Below are 18291 nucleotides of genomic sequence, written 5' to 3'. Positions count from 1 at the left end.
TAGGACCTGATGAGCCATATGAGGAAGGTTGGTTAAGGGAGAGATTTGACAAACTCACATTAACACACATTTACTGGACACAACAAAAATGTGCTATATCAGTCTCTCTCACACCAACTCAATGTGACCTGTACACCATGGACCATTCAGTCCCATACATCACACTTGCAAAACACACAGATAACTGGGAAGATTTGGGCCCATTTATAAAATCATGTCAGTGCGCAGCCGATTGGCAAGAAACATCTGATCGACCTATTTTATTTTCACCAACACTGCAGTGCTACTCTAAAAACTTTAACATCTGTTGTGCACACTCAAAAAAAAAATCCAGCTGATACCTAAAAGCAAATCTTTTTCTTTTTGTCCGAAGAACAACCTACAGCTATTACAGCCCTACAGGAGGTCCCTAAGACACTGTGGGCTGTCCGTATGTATGATGTTGGCCTCATCAAAGACTGTGAACCTGTTGTCATCACTCCAAAATCAGACTTTAGACCTTGCAAGGCTCAATATCAACTTAAACAAGAAGCCATCAATGGTATAACACCAGTCTTTGAGTCTCTTAAAGCAGCAGGAGTAATTGTTCCCTGTGACGACTCTCCAATGCGCATACCTTTGTTCCATTTTGCTCCCAAACTCAGTTGCTGTTTGTAAATGCCTTGCTCATACTAACAACTCAGATTCTGTCTCTCTAGGAAAAGCAAGAGGTGATGCCGCTGCAAAAATAGCTGCACTCCAACCCACTATCCTTGATCCCTTGTTTGTTTCAACTCCAGTCTCTATTCCCAGCTCCCTTACAGTAATACAGTCCTTTGCCACACCACAAGAAAAGACGTTGTGGAGACACTGACACATGGATTGGACCATGTGTCAAAAGGGGGGGTGTTGGATGCCATAACTCAACACTGGTTCACCAAAGGGTTTTCAGTTCATGCGCAGAAGTCAATCATGTATGGTTTGTGCAACAGATAACGCAGGTAAAACCAAAACAATCACACACGCCACTCACCCACCACCAGACAGACCATTCGAACATTTGAATACCAAATACTAAACTGAGCAGCGATCGTGGCTCACACTTTGTCAATTCTGCAATAACCCAAATCAGTGATTTTCTTGCCATTGACCTCAAACAATATTGTGCATACCACCCTGCCAGTGGAGGTGCTGTCGAGAGAGAAAATAGCACTCTGAAATCAAAAATTGGTTAAGTGTTGTGAGGAAATGGGACTGCCATGGACAAAAGCTCTGCCTATTGTTCTAATGCATATGAAAATGAGAAAAAGGTCCAGAGTGAACATGAGTCCCTCTGAAATTCTTTTTGGCAGACCTCCATCCCTAGGAGTGGAACCTGTAACCAGGCCACTCCCCTCCACTGGCCTATGTGAGGATGACATGTTACAATATTGCAAAAACTTATCATCCACTCTCTCTCAAATCTCTCAGCAGGTGAAATCAGCCTTTCCACCACCAGCTTCCAAATCACTCCATTATTTCCAACCTGGCGACTGGGTGGTGATAAAGGAGCTAAGAAGGAAACACTGGCACTCCAAACGCCGGCGAGGTCCATTCCAGGTGCTCCTGACAACGCATACTGCTGTGAAGATCGCTGAGAGAGCAACGTGGATTCACGCCAGCCACTGCAGGAAGGTCCCTGAGCCAACGGAGGAACTTAGCTGTCGATGCGAGGACGGACAACGCGAGGATGGACGACGCGAGGACGGACAACGCGAGGACGAACAACGCGAGGACGAACGAGCTCATCAGAGGATGACACGAAAAATAACTGCATGAATTCAACAGACAACAACTAGACATGCAGGACTAACAACACAAACCTTTTCCCACCAGACTACACCATGTACCACCTGATCCTGACCCTATCATGCGACACTGATAGAGACCTACACCTACAACCTTGCCAAGACTGTCACTCTGACAGAAGGACACAGTGCAACATTCAGCTGTACTGTTCACCCCGGAATTTGACAGTCAGGTCAAATTCACACATATTATGAACGTTAACAATGCCGATCAAAATTCAGCCTCATTTCACATTCCTGATCCCCATCATTACCCCAGCTCAGACTCTGACTCTGATTTTAAAAAATAATGTTTTCTTTTTTTTTGTTTGTTTTTTTTGTCTTTTCTCTTTTTCTCTCCCTTTCCTTCAATTTTTACATACATATTTTTTGTTTTTCTTTTCTTTTTTTTGTTTTAGTGATTAATCAATAATCAAAAGGGGGGAATTGTAATTGTAATTTCATTATTCTTTGTGTATTCTTTGTGTTTTCAAATACACAGATGTCTAGACCTCTTAACCTCCCACCTAGATACAAAATCCTGCAGGATACGCCAGGTGTGAAACACACCCTAGGGGGTCAGAGCCAATACTTGGCAGAAGACGAAAGAGTGTTAAAACAATGGGTAGGGGCGCCGCTCCCTGCCGCAGACAGAAGGGTGTGAAACACACCGTAAGAGGCAGCCCTAAGGTATAAGTCTTTAAGCTTTCCCCATGCTCAGGGTCCTTCTTCACTCTGACCGCTTGTGTGCTGATTGACCTTTTCTTTGCAAAGAAAATAAAAACCTTGTCGGCCGGCAGAAGTCTCTATTCCATTATTCACCAGCAGCAGAGAATTTCCACAACAGGGGCAAAAGAGCGAATCAGATCTCCAGAAATCTCTGTGACTCGGCGGACAGTACACGGATTGGTGAGTGACGGTTGCCATCCAACACTTTCTGGTTGCCGTGCAAAGCTCGATGCTGATTGGATGGCTACAGTGTTGTCAACTTCGTTCAAAACTTTTGACGCTCATTCATTCATTCTGAGGTAATAGCAATTTACCGAAAGCTTGTTTCTTTCAAGACATCAAAAGTAAGTACTAAAATGAACGTATACATGTTTTAAAGTGTCTTTTTAAGTGGTATTTGTGTGTGTGAATATAAGAGTAGTCCGTACGTGTGCTGGTTCAGGTGTATTATAACATCTACTGCTATAGGCTCTATATAGTTACTGACGATGTTTGATACTATTAAAACACCCAAACAATGTTAGCAGCTATGATGTATTCATGGAAGGGATTGCTGCTGCTATCTATCTCATATATATCCCTAGATCCTTTAGATTTACCTGGGAAGTTATGTTTTAGAGTTAAGCTAACGTTACATAGACGCTACAGGTTTACTTTCCCAGTTAGCTAGAGCTAACGGACAGGTACATCAGGTTTCTTTTTTAACATATTCTTTTTGAAATATAGGACTATTTTACAATTTATTTACGTTCAGATTATCATGAAACAATGGCCAATAATCCTTGATATAGCCCTGCATTAATGTCTTGTGGTAGGGTGAAGTGAGACAGGTCCGTTTGTTTGTTAGTCCTGACGTAATGTTGTTGTCTCAAGAAATGCGTCAAGTCAACTTTATGTATACCCAAAACTTTCGTGTCAATCAGCGTAAAGTATGTGTTGTTTCGGTGACATGATGTGGAAAGTGGTAATGTTATATTTTTGGTCCGAGGAGAGCCTAAGAGAGACCGGTCTGGGTCCGTGCTTTTATAATCGTGTGACGTCACGTCAGTAAAACCCACTAGGCTATTAGGCTATGATTAAACAAATTTGTGAAATTGCTGCTTGTACTATATTGTATCTGTGTTATGTCAAGGTATGTATATCCTACTATTTCTAATATCTCAATATCTTATTTATATATTTTTCCTTGAATGATCAGTGATGAAGTAGGCCAGGCCATTTACAGTTGTTGCCTAATCATAGCTGTTTTTCATGTCCTTATCTGTAGAAATGACGAAGACTGGAAAAACCAGACTCACACTGGGAAGGTGTGATGACCCTGTATGCTCAGGGGAAACATAATTTTCAACAGGCCAGAGACCGGGAGGCAAGAGTTGGAGGGCGGTAATAGAGCGGATTACTGCTTGTCCCCTGACCCCCATGTTCGGTCAAACTCCCTGCAAATATGACATTTTTGGGAAAAAGATACTCTGCAAGTGCGGATATCATGGGGTAGGTGATATTATACACCTATGGAATGGGTTCTATGGAATGTTTCATTTGTTTCTGATTGTACAAGAGACATCCCATGAGTTGGAATATCCCAGGACATTCCCACTCTGACTTTTCAATATAATAATCTGGTGTTTTAAGGTTAATTAGTTCAGTAGAATTGTTGTATAAAAGCAATATAGCACTTGTGATCGTGGGCTTTGTAATGGATATACCCACGGCCTCCGGCCTCGTGGCTACGGCCAAACAACACCCAGTGGTATATCCATTACGAACCCCACTCTCACTCATGCTATATTGCTTAAACATTTGATCTGTGATGCAAATACACTGGGAAAGGGTTTGATTTGTCAGTGTCTAACAGTGTGAGTACATAATTATTTGGATGCAGACCAATGTCAGGCTTAAGGGAAATGTACTGTTAATGTAAATCCAGTTTTGTTCTCCCCAGTCACCAGAGAAGGCTGGGACAGCATCAGCCAGTGCAGGTCAGCTGAGTGCCCCAGGGACAAGTGCCACAGCTGGAAGAGCTCCTGGTGTACCGGCCAGTGCAGCTGCAGCAGTGGGAAAAGCTCCTAGTGAACAGACCAGCAACGATCCACAGGTTCAAAGGACAGTGTAGGTCAGAAAGCCCCAGCTCTCTGCAGGATGAGCGAGGGGAAGTCTGTCATGTGCTCGCTGTGAAGTCGGGAGGTGATGGGTGAGGACTACACGCAGCGCCTGTCAAACTACCACGTCCAGGAGCAGTGTGGTGCAAAGGCCTGGGGAGCTGTTGGATTATCACAGCACATAGAGAGTGCTCACCTTTTGAGCTGTCCAACAGAACCCACAGATGTTCCGGCTCCAACATAACAAGACACAACACCGGCGCCACAGCAACACAGCAACCCACCAGTTGTTCCCGTCCCTGCTCCTGCCCCTCCCACAGCCCAAGAGACGTCACCGGCGGCACCACAACGACACTTACTCACTCTGCATCCTCCTCAAGTGAAGTGGGTGAGTTTTCTGCCAAAGCAGTTCTTAAAAGTAATCAATCGGGCTGACCAGGAGTGGATCGCACAAATTCTTTACAATAGAACAGGACAGCTTAGGCAAAACCTCACACAGAACTGGTACTATCCTCTAAGCCCCACTAGATCCACCTCACCTCCAGATCCACTCCACTTTTAGGCAGCGGATGTTCCTGTGGGCTTCAATGAGGATGTGGGGCATCCCTCTTAAATGCACACAGTGCAACAAGAAGATACACCACTCTGGCATATACACAAAAGTGAGAGAGGTGATAGATGTGGACTCCAGATATTATCTGGTTGGTGGACTACCCAAGGTGCAGTAACTGCATGATCCCTGTCTGCCCTTGGAGTAGTGAGATCTTGCAGGAGCTGGATCCCTCCCACCGTAACAAGTTTCCAGCTGTCCTAACAACAAAGCTGGCACTGTACAGCAAGTGTGTCACAATGTTGCGACCACGCACAGTAGGGAACAGCTCCAGCTATTTGCAACAAGCCTTGCAGGAGGTACACAGCCAGGAGTGGGCATGGCGGACTATCAACTACCTCACTGATTGTGACGTCCATAAAAAGTCCTGTGTCCTCACCCAGTCTGAACCTGTATACCAAAAGCCACCCCCCTTCTGTCCTCTGCCCCTGGCTCAGTGGTTTGAAACCGTCCACGCAAATGAGATTCTTGGCCACCTGGACGTGTTGAAAGGTGTGATCACCTCAACTTATGGCAAAATCTTGAAGTTTGACTCCACCATGAAGGTTAAAGTAAATTCATGTAAACTTGATTTCATCCATGTAAATTCATGTAAACTTGATTTCATCTGTGTTTATTAGTATGTCCAATGATTTTTGAGATGTATTTGCTAATGTCTTCTGTAGATCACTAAAAAGCTTGCAGGTGCCATTGAGAACACGGCCACGTGGATGACCAACATCGGAAATGAACTTGGCCAATTTCTGAATTCAGTGCTGACCACTGGTGAGGGGGTTGGCCTTGATGACTTGTGCCAAGGCGTTGTCCAGAGGTGCAGGGATGCTGGTGAGCCAGAGCCAGATGCCATACATGTGGACAGGGTGTGCTGCAGTAAGTCAGGTGTGTTGTCTTCAATTTGTGCTGTGATGTTTCTTATGAATTTTCTATGTTTGATAAACAGTTTCAGCAGGATATTAATGCAATTGGTAATGGGCTAACTGGAAACAATCAGAATTACATGTATTTATGGCGAGTTGTTTTTTATAGGGGTGAGCCCGGTTCTCAATTGGTTTCGTCCATGGACATCCACAGTGAGACTGGATGTCTTTCATTTCATGAGGCGTTTCACCAAGGGCCTGACCACTGAGCACCATCCATTATATGGCACGTTCTGCTCAAAACTGTCCAGCTGCATTTTCGAGTGGGACAAATCAGACACTGAAAACCTTAAACAGGCCAAGAGAGCAGATCTGGTGAAGAAACACCGGGGTCACGCTCCTACTCACAGCCAGGTGTTAGCGAGCATCACCTCCAGTGAACTGGCCAAGCACTGCTGAGGAGAACCCGAGGGGTTAAGGAGACTCGCGCCCTCATCCAACAACTGCTGGACTCCATGTGGGACCTCACAGACACCACAGGGTTGCCTCTCATCAATCATGAGAGCATCTCATGTGTCTCATGTGTGGGAGATGCAGCAGAAGCACTTTCCCTGCATCCAGGATCCACCTGTTGTACATAAACACAGGATCAAGATTGGAGAAGGGTGATAAAGCGCTTGACGTCCTGAGATGTGGCAGAGGGTCCTCCTCCCTCGAGAGCTTTCATCAATGTACTTTCATCCCAGGCAAGTTTAAACTCTAAACATTTGAAATATTTTGTTAATGAATGCTGTGTATTAAGCTGTGATTAAGCTGTGTGTATTAAAAGTCTTTACTTATTATTACACTAAGGTCCCTTTTGCAATTTATTTTGAATGTTATATCTCTCTTGTAGTTGCTTTGGATAAAAGCGTCTGCTAAATGACTTAACATTCTTTTTTGTTGTTGTCACCAATACTTTTGTCTTGCCAGGGTGGAGATGTAATGCTCTGCATACACAAATGTATATGCTTGAGGGGGTGTCCAGATGGAACGCAAATCGGGCTCAGCAGGCTCTGAATATGAGTGTTACATCACACACTAGGATTTATGATGTTCGTCTGATGTCCAGTGTGAACGTCCTCAGCAACAGAGTCCTGGGAAGTGCACTTCTGCCAGAGTTTACACCTCCGGGGAAACCTACCGGTAAGATTCTCATGGCAACAAAAGAACAGATTCTGGACAATATTCTATTAATGACCAAACTGCCAGATCATGATGGTTACACCTCTGTTCACTCACTCATTCTACTTCAATCTTATTTTTCCTGGTGACTACTTATGGCAGGTGAGCTTACTGCAGTGGAGTATTTGCTGGCCCAGTCCAACAGAGGAGATCTGCTCAGTGCGCCTGATGAAATTGGTGCCAATCTGCCAGAGATGCTGGAGGAAGTTCAGGAGGATAAGTGTCCTGATGTGACAATACCTCAGGCCGCTGATATTCTTTTCCAGTCTTCCTTTCAGGTAATGATGTGATAGCCCTTTGATAATCTATCAGAACATTTTCACTGTAAATCTGATTTGCAGAGGGCAGTTCCTTTATGTTACATGGGCAAAACAAGTTCACCTCATTGTACCCCTCTCACTCAGTCCTTACAAATAATTCCTTTAGGAACCTACAGTTGAAAGTGAAGGTGCATTTCGGAGTCCTGTCAGCTCCCCATTTGAGGACAGTGGGCCTATCACTTCAACTCCGGTGAAGTGGCTAATGTCTGACCATTAAGAATGCTTGTTCCTTCACTGTTTCTCTTAAATTAGCTATATGAATTGTTTTTGTTTTTATTTCTTGTGACAGGATAGTCGGTGTGATCCCAGAGGCATTCCCGGATGGGAGGCAGTTGATGCCTTGGCAGGGTACCTTGTCAGCCTCAACCGGACGATAACTGCTCTTTCTAACACCGAAATAGCAGAAATACTGAGGCTGTACTCCTGTCTGGATCCCATCGACAAGTCCCCAACCAAGTACTCCTTTAAAACTAAGAACAAAACCTTGCCAGGGCTGTGGAGAGCTTCTCGGAAACGCAGTGGCTCTGCTCCAGGCCAGCAAGCAGCCGAGAGGTATCTGCAAATAATCTACTTCTAATATATGTGTGTAGCTGTGTGTTCATATGTAACTTAACTGCATACACAAACACTTTAATGGTGTGTCTATCTGCATCTAATATACTTACCAGGCTGCCCATAGACCTGATTACACCAGGGTTTCTGAGTGTGTTGCACTCAAACTTTTCAAGGAGTACAAGGAAGCCAGAAAGTGACATCGAGAGCTAAAATGCCAGCAAAGGGGACTAAGGTGGAGATGAAACCGGATGAGGAGTATGTGTCGTTCACTCAGGTGAACGAGCTACTGAATCGGCAAAACGAGATGTTTACGGCGCTTCTGCAGCAACAACAAGACGACTTTAAAGGCTTCGTTAAAATCAGTATGGACTCAACTAACACCAGGCTGGACGAGATGTCAAAACAACTGCAGGACATCAAGACAAGCCTACAGTTCACACAGAAAGATGTGGACGATATCAAAGCTGACAACGTTAAACAAGCCGAAAGCGGCTTGTTTAAGTATGTGACAGTCTGCTGACGGTCACCGACAAGATGGAGTATCTGGAGGGACAGTCCAGAAGAAACAACCTGGTGATCGAGGGGGTATCTGAATCACCGAATGAGACCTGGGCTGAGACGGAAGAGAAGGTGAAAAAGGTCCTGGCTGATAAACTACACCTGAGATCGAGATGGAAAGGGCTCATCGCACACGGAAACCTGGAGGCAACAGACCTAGGCCGATTGTGGTGAAATTCCTGAGACACAAGGACAGATCAGCCATCCTGCAGTGCACAAAATCACTCAAAGGAACCAAAATCTACATTAACGAAGACTTCACAGATGCCGTAAGGAGAAGGAGGAGGGAGCTGATGTCGAACCTGAAAGCTGCGAGGGAGAGGGGTGATATTGCTTATCTACGCCATGACAAGCTAGTCATTCATCCCCGCACCAGCACCCCAATACTACCCAGAGACATGTAATCGACAACCAGGTATGCCGACCTCACCCAGGGGTACATAAGCATCATCTAAATACACAAACTTTACCATGACAACTAACACAACTCACACACACCCTTGACAGAGAGACTTATCGAGGATTGCTGATCTTGAGGAAATTGAACTAACTACATTCCAGCACGATTATCATCAAGACATCGAAAATGACATTGACCCTGAGAACAACTTCCTTAATAATATCAACGACAACTGCCTCTATTACACTGATGAACAGTTTAACAACACCATCAAGACTGAACACAAACTTTCAATAATCCATTTTAATAGCAGAAGCCTGTATGCCAACTTCCATAACATCAAACGGTACCTTCAACAATTTTCAGTCTTTCAATATTATTGCAATATCTGAAACTTGGTTCAACAGTGAAAAAGGCATAGACTTTGAAATTGAAGGTTACGGAATGATTTGCAAAAACAGAGAAAACAAATTTGGGGGTGGTGTGGCTCTTTTTGTGGACAAGAATCTCAAGTACAAGGTGGTAGAAAAAATATCAGCTGTGGTGGAAAATGCTCTGGAATGTGTAACAATAGAATTATTCATGGGGAAAAAAGTAAAATGTCATTGTGAGTTGCATTTATAGAACTCCAGGGTCTAATATAAATGTATTTAACAACTGGACTGAGGAAAAACTTTCAAAAACAAACCAAAAAGTCATGTTTATCTGTGGGGATTTCAACATTGATCTATTAAACCCAAACAAACATAGAATGATAGAGGAATTCATCAGTACCATGTACAGTTTAAGTCACCAGACCGAGTTGGATTACTTCTCACTGTGCAACATTAATTGTTAACATCTTCACAAATGTCTTAGAAAACAACTTAACTAGTGGATTATTAATTAACGACATTACTGATCACCTACCAGTGTTCACAGTCTATGTCTGTAACGTCAAAAAAGTCTACCAAGACAATAGACCACAGTACAGAAGGGTTAGGACGGATGATTCCTTGAATACATTAAAAGAAGACTTGAAGACATATGACTGGGAATTATTAGCATATGATGAATTTTTAAGAATATTTAAATTATTATATGATAAAAATTGTCCAGTTAAGAAATATAGGACGAAAAACAAACACAAAGATAATCAGTGGATGTCAAAAGGAATACAAAATGCATGTAAAAAGAAAAACACACTATATCGAGAATTTATAAAGTACAGAACTATAGAAGCAGAAATTAAATACAAGAAATATAAAAAAAATAACTAATATTATGAGAATATGTAAAAAGGAATATTACTATAAATTATTCGATAACAATAAAAATAATATTAGTTAAGTACTTGGAACATATTAAATAGTGTTATCAGAAATACCTCTAAACATATCAGCTACCCCCAGTATTTTACAGAAAACGATAAGAATATAATTAGCATGAAACATGTGGTAAATAAATTTAACAGTTACTTTTCAAGTGTTGGACCAAAATTAGCGGAACAATACCTGTGTCAAAGACAGTAGTATATACAAGTGATACACTCATAGTGAGGAATACTAGTTCCATGTACCTTAATCCTATAGAGGAGAAAGAAATTATTGATATTGTTAATAAATACAAAAATAAAACATCCACGGATTGTGATGATCTACAGTACAGGCCAAAAGTTTGGACACACCTTCTCATCCAATGCGTTTTCTTTATTTTCATGACTATTTACATTGTAGATTCTCACTGAAGGCATCAAAACTATGAATGAACACATGTGGAGTTATGTACTTAACAAAAAAAAGTGAAATAACTGAAAACATGTTTTATATTCTAGTTTCTTCAAAATAGCCACCCTTTGCTCTGATTACTGCTTTGCACACTCTTGGCATTCTCTCCATGAGCTTCAAGAGGTAGTCACCTGAAATGGTTTCCACTTCACAGGTGTGCCTTATCAGGGTTAATTAGTGGAATTTCTTGCTTTATCAATGGGGTTGGGACCATCAGGTGTGTTGTGCAGAAGTCAGGTTAATACACAGCCGACAGCCCTATTGGACAACTGTTAAAATTCATATTATGGCAAGAACCAATCAGCTAACTAAAGAAAAACGAGTGGCCATCATTACTTTAAGAAATGAAGGTCAGTCAGTCCGGAAAATTGCAAAAACTTTAAATGTGTCCCCAAGTGGAGTCGCAAAAACCATCAAGCGCTACAACGAAACTGGCACACATGAGGACCGACCCAGGAAAGGAAGACCAAGAGTCACCTCTGCTTCTGAGGATAAGTTCATCCGAGTCACCAGCCTCAGAAATGGCAAGTTAACAGCAGCTCAGATCAGAGACCAGATGAATGCCACACAGAGTTCTAGCAGCAGACCCATCTCTAGAACAACTGTTAAGAGGAGACTGCGCCAATCAGGCCTTCATGGTCAAATAGCTGCTAGGAAACCACTGCTAAGGAGAGGCAACAAGCAGAAGAGATTTGTTTGGGCCAAGAAACACAAGGAATGGACATTAGACCAGTGGAAATCTGTGCTTTGGTCTGATGAGTCCAAATTTGAGATCTTTGGTTCCAACCGTCATGTCTTTGTGAGACGCAGAAAAGGTGAACGGATGGATTCCACATGCCTGGTTCCCACTGTGAAGCATGGAGGAGGAGGTGTGATGGTGTGGGGGTGTTTTGCTGGTGACACTGTTGGGGATTTATTCAAAATTGAAGGCACACTGAACCAGCATGGCTACCACAGCATCCTGCAGCGACATGCCATCCCATCCGGTTTGCATTTAGTTGGACGATCATTTATTTTTCAACAGGACAATGACCCCAAACACACCTCCAGGCTGTGTAAGGGCTATTTGACCAAGAAGGAGAGTGATGGAGTGCTGCGGCAGATGACCTGGCCTCCACAGTCACCGGACCTGAACCCAATTGAGATGGTTTGGGGTGAACTGGACCGCAGAGTGAAGGCAAAGGGGCCAACAAGTGCTAAACACCTCTGGGAACTCCTTCAAGACTGTTGGAAAACCATTTCAGGTGACTACCTCTTGAAGCTCATCGAGAGAATGCCAAGAGTGTGCAAAGCAGTAATCAGAGCAAAGGGTGGCTATTTTGAAGAAACTAGAATATAAAACATGTTTTCAGTTATTTCACCTTTTTTTGTTAAGTACATAACTCCACGTGTTCATTCATAGTTTTGATGCCTTCAGTGAGAATCTACAATGTAAATAGTCATGAAAATAAAGAAAATGCATTGAATGAGAAGGTGTGTCCAAACTTTTGGCCTGTACTGTAGATATGAGTACAGAAAAAAGGGTAATTCTAGGTATTTCTAAACCACTAACTTACATTTGTAACCTATCATTCCAAACTGGACAATTTCCTAATAAAATGAAAATAGCAAAGATCATACCAATGTACAAAGCTGGCAACAATCACCTCTTCACAAATTACAGGCCTGTCTCTCTTCTCCCACAATTCTTCAAAATCCTAGAAAAACTATTCAATGACAGATTAGGTAAATTCATAGATAAACATAAATTACTCACAGACTGTCAATATGGATTCAGAGCAAACCGGTCAACATCACTAGCCTTAACTGATCTCATAGAAGAAATCACCAATTCCATAGACAATAAGAAATTTGCCATTGGAGTAGTCATAGATTTTAATAACAAAAAAAAAAGCCTTTGATACAATTAATCATGAAATATTAATCGAGAAATTAGAACGGTATGGGTTTCGGGGGGTAGTTTTGGATTGGTTGAGGAGTTATTTGAAGAGCAGGCAACAATTTGTTAAGATTGATGACAATAGCCATGTTTCCATCAGCCTGTTTAGATGCGCATCTAGAAGTATCGCATCGGAAAATTATGATGGAAACGCCAAAATTCGAATTAAAATCCCCTGATTCGCACAAACTAAAATACGCTTGCTTTAGCCGGGTTTTGGTTTATTTGAAAAAATGCTGCTTCGCAAAACAGGGGATGGAAACAGTTATGTTCGAATTAAGTCTGACGTAGCACACCTCTCTCCATGGTGATATCCACACTCCGGGTCGGGAAGGCGGTAATGCATTTACAAGCTGGTTGTCAACCGCCAGAATACGTAGAAGAAGAAGAATGTGAGGCTTGTTTTGTTTACGGTTCTGCGGAAAACTCGCACGAGTTCGTAGTTTTCACCAAAGTCCGGACATTTAATGGAAACACACAGGATTCGTATTTCTTTTAATGCGCATTTCCCAATGTTTCGAATCACTTTTGGATGGAAACATAGCTAATGAATCAGAATATCAGGACATTGTGTGTGGCGTCCCCCAGGCATCAGTGCTGGGACTGGTATTATTCAATTTATATATAAATGACATCTGTAAAATATTTGATGTTTTAAAGTTTGTATTATTTGCTGATGACACTAATATTCTGGCTTTTGGTGTGAATTTACAACAACTTCTGTCCATAATCACCTCGGAAATCAGTAAAATAAAAAAAATGGTTTGACAATAACAAGTTAACACTGAATCTGGATAAGACTAAAATCATGGCATTTGGAAATTGTAACAAAAATGCTCAAATTCAGGTACAGGTAGAGGGTGTAACTCTAGAAAAGGTGCATGAAAACAAATTCCTAATAACTGATGACAGAATTTGCTGGAAACCTCACATCAAACATGTACAGTCCAAACTGTATAGAAGTATTTCAGTCCTTGCCAAAGCAAAACATATCCTGAACAATAAATCACTCCATATTCTCTACAACTCACTAGTTCTACCATATCCAACTTACTGTTCAGAGATTTGGGGTAACACTTATAAAAGCTCTTTACAATCATTGTGTATACTAAAGAAACGAGCCATCAGAATCATCCATAATGCCAGTTATTATGATCACACTAATCAATTATTTTTACAGTCTAAAATTCTTAAACTCCATGATTTGGTGGAATTCAAAATTGCACATGTTCAAAGCAAGTAACAATCTATTACCTGGACACATGCAGAAAATGTTTTTTGAAAGAGAGGGGGGCTATAATTTAAGTGGTCAATTTAATTTAAAAATTTGCAGTATACGCACAACAAGAAAGAGCTTTTGTATTTCATTTTATGGTGTAAAGTTATGGAACAATTTAAATGTGGAACTAAAACAAAGCCGAAATATAATCCAGTTCAAAAGGAAATATAAGGAGGTTATTTTTACTAGGTACAGGAATATGGATGGGTGAAAAAATAAAAAATAAAATATACATGTATGTATGTGTATATATATGTGTCTGTATATGGGTGTATATAGATGTGTATATGAGTGTATATAGGTTGTACATGGGTGTATATAGATGCACAAAGTAAATAGCATTTTATGTACCTATTTATTTATACATGTTTATACTATAATTCATATTATATAGCATTTATTAGTTAGTTATGAATAGATTTCTATATTTTGATATCCTAAAAACATAATACTGATATTAATTATTCTTTATTATATTGTTAAGAAAAATTATAATACAGAGTCCAAGGGGTAGGACTATATAAGTTTTATACTTCCTCCTACTCCTTTTCAAACATGTTAAGACTTGTCGAATACAATATACAGTATTGTCTTTTATTTGTTTCTTAGCACTTCCTTGCGCGGTCCTATGTTGGTGTTTTTTATACCATCTTCATGTTCGAAATAAAGATTTTGAAACTGAAAATTGAAATTGAGAAACAGGCCAAAGGACACCAAGGGGAGGACATTTGCAATTCCTCAATCTGTCGTCATGACATACAGTCATATAAAACAATTGATTGAGGATTGCAATGAAATACTGCAAAACAGCAACCTGCTACTGGTGACCATAAATAACACCACCTCCTCCTGGTGAGTTCATTTTTACAACTTCATATATTTACTTCAAAATGAAAATGTATGGATTCATAGAAAATAGCGTCTCAATCACAGGGCTGGTCCCCATACCAACCACCGTCAGCTCCAGCGTCTCAATCACAGGGCTGGTCCCCATACCAGTTTCTGCCAACACTGGAGTCTCAATATCAGGGCTGGTCCTCTTACCAACGCCCTCCAGCATCTCACATTCAGGGCTGGTCAGGGTCCTCTTACCAGCTGCCGCCAACACCGGAGTCTCAACATCAGGGCTGGTCCTCAAACCAGCCGCCACCGCCACCACCTCCAGCCGCTCACTCTCAGGGCTGATCCTCAAACCTTCCACCACCACCTCCAGCAGCTCACTCTTACCAGCTGCCACCAGTGCCAGCGTCTCACTTTCAGGGGGACTTTCCTGACCAACCACCATCAGGTCCAACACCTCAACCTCAGGACAGGCTTTCTTACCAGCCAGATCTAGCTTCTCACAATCGATACTGGGAATGGAGATTGCGAAAGGCAGCTCTTGAGGATCAGGAGCGAGAGATGAGAGGTGAGCCCCCAAAGAAGCGGCAAACGAAAGAAAGCTACCACAATCAGTGTAAAATGTGTGGTAAGGCAAAGTCTAAACTTAATGGCCACACACAGCTACGGGGGAAATGGTACTGGACAGACCATTGAAGAGTGGAAAAGCACCTTGTAAAAATGTAAATGTGTAAAACTTACAGTATTTGTTGTTAAGATATTTTATTTATGTTAAGTGTTAAATCATTTGCAATGATAGTAACAATGAATGTGATTTAAAAAAAAAACACCAAAAGTGGAGATAAAATGAAATAAATAAATAAAGTTTATTATATTATAAATAAGTTTAAAACATTAAAACCATAAAAGTCAAAATAAAAATAATAAAAAAAACAAATATTATTAAGACATAAGTAAAAACCATAAAATACACATAAAAATAATAAAAACCAGTAAAACCAGACTACTGAAAGGCATGGCTAAAAAGGAATTTTTTGAGTTTTGATTTAAAAGATAGAAATGTTGGAGCACACTTAATATGACTGGGTAGGCTGTTCCATAGTCTAGGAGCGTAGGAGCTAAACGCAGCCTCACCAATTTTTGTGGAGACCCTGGGAGTAACCAGACAGCCTGTCGCCAAGGTTTCTAACCTGTGTGACACTTTCCAGTGACAGTTGTGACAGTTTAAAAGATATTTCCTCTCTGTGTGCCTTTGCCCCGATAACCATTATTTCTGTTTTGTCACTGTTTAACTGCAAAAAATTACTGGACATCCAGCAATCGATATCCTTGATGCATTCATTAAGAGTATCAATAACGCTCAGGTTATCGGGAGACAGGGAAATATATAATTGAGTGTCGTCGTTATAACTGTGGTAGCATACATTGTGTTTCTTGATTAGTTGATAGAGATAGAGAAATAAATACTTATTTTTGTGATAGAACATCTGATGGTATAAGAATTTAAGCTGAATTTTCTCTTTTCCCCCTTTCCCCTCTTTCTTTTTTTTTCCTCTACCCCCCCTCTAGCAGTCCCTTTTGCCCCATCCTGCAGGCAGTGGATGTTGTGTCAGCTGACGAACAGATCCACTTGCACTTTCCTGAACCTGTTCCATATCTGCTTCATCACTTCGGGGTGAAGCCTTTATTAGTCATGTCCGTCCCTGGACATGAGACAACAGGTGCTCTGAGGCCCCTAATCACAGGCTGCCCACCATCCTCAACAGGCCAGTGGATCAAACTCTGCCCTGCCTGTTGATGTAGGCCACCATTGTGCAGCTGTTGGTCCTCACCAACATGCGGTTGCCTGAGGCCTGTTGTAGGACTAAAAACACTGCCTGTAGTTCAGTGAGGCTGATGTGCTGAACCTTCGGCCGAGGCCACACGTCACCTACTGCTCTCCCAAGGCAGGTCCCTTTCCACCTCGTCAGGAACATACTCATGAACACTGTGACATAGGAGATTTCTCATCCCAGCAATGTTCTGTTCAACAGGTGTTTGGTTGTTTAACATCTCGGGTCATTCTGTACTGGAGGGAGGTGTGGTAACCAAACATCACTTATGCTTCTTGGCATCCAAGCGAAGGCTGGCAAACCACCTCTGTAGGCACTGCATTTGTGTTGCCCCAACAGTACCACCAGGTGAGCTGCTGCCATGAACCCTTGGGGTCTGTAGCCTGCCTGTAACCTGCCTGTGTCTAGCACAACTCAAGGGCACAAGAGCACAACACAAGGGCCTAGCTGGTGTGATGTCCTTAAACACATGACCACAGGATGACAGGGAAGGGGCCTAGCCAGTGGTGAGAATTTTGTGTCACAGTGTTCAATCTCTCTTGTCTCCCATGGATATCATTGAAGGAGAAATAGACACGTGTACATGTTAAACAGTGCTTATACATCAGTTGATGTTTGTCTTCTGGCAACATATACTCAGAGTACAGCGCTTATGACAAGACACACAGCCTTTAATTCCTCTCCTCCTGTATGGAGATTGGAGAAAAACAGACACATGTGTTGGCTGTTCTGCGGGGCTGCAATTAAAAAGTTGAAATGTCTTGGCCCTTTCCACTGTCACATTTTTCATAAATGGAAGTCTGGCCAATGAGAGTTCGACAGGGAAAGTTACAAGCCGGAGGTGCGGTCTGCGAATGCATCACCAGCAACATAGAAAGTTTTGAGCCTGAGGATCTGGAGGGAGAGTTAGACACATGTGTATTTGTTTTATGCTAATCAGAGCCACTGTGATTCTTCTGACATCATGCCAGAGGTGAATCTGCATCAGTCCATCAAGTCCATCAGTGGAGAAAGCTGATCAGGGGGCAATCGCCTTCACTGAAAAAAAAAAAAGGATTCTGACACCCTGATATAGCTCCTTTGTATACTGTGGGCTCTGCACAAATTCAAGTAGGCACATCTTATGCAAATTTGTGTGGGCGAATGCGTGCTTGTAATCGGAAGAGAGTATTACCAATCGAATCCAGTAGAAGGCGGAGTCTGGATGAGATAGAATGAAAAGTTAGCCCAATCAAAATGTTCTTATTTTCTAAGAATTCCTAATAGGCCATCACTGAACAGGAAGACTGTATGTGCTAGGTTAAAACAGAAGTTGTACGTTGGTCAATTAACTGTAATGGATGTTTAAGATGGAAATTGTGATTGATGATCATTTTACTGTTTGCCTTCGTTTTCTCTTTAAATAACATGTCTGATTGTCTGTCTTTCTTGACTTTTCTGACATCTTAAAAGAAGGCTCATCAGCTCCTCTACTTGAG

General features: G+C 41.8%; 1 protein-coding gene across 1 annotated transcript in view; it reads right to left on the bottom strand.

The window, feature by feature from the left end:
• sorcs2 (sortilin-related VPS10 domain containing receptor 2) overlaps window positions 1-18291 on the bottom strand; it is a 1194681-nt gene that overhangs the window by 507558 nt on the left and 668832 nt on the right. The window lies entirely within an intron of this gene.

Source organism: Epinephelus lanceolatus, chromosome 22 (assembly GCF_041903045.1).
Source record: "Epinephelus lanceolatus isolate andai-2023 chromosome 22, ASM4190304v1, whole genome shotgun sequence".
Lineage (NCBI taxonomy): Eukaryota > Metazoa > Chordata > Actinopteri > Perciformes > Serranidae > Epinephelus > Epinephelus lanceolatus.
Note: the sequence above shows the minus strand (reverse complement) of the source record. Positions and strands in the feature narration are given on the sequence as shown.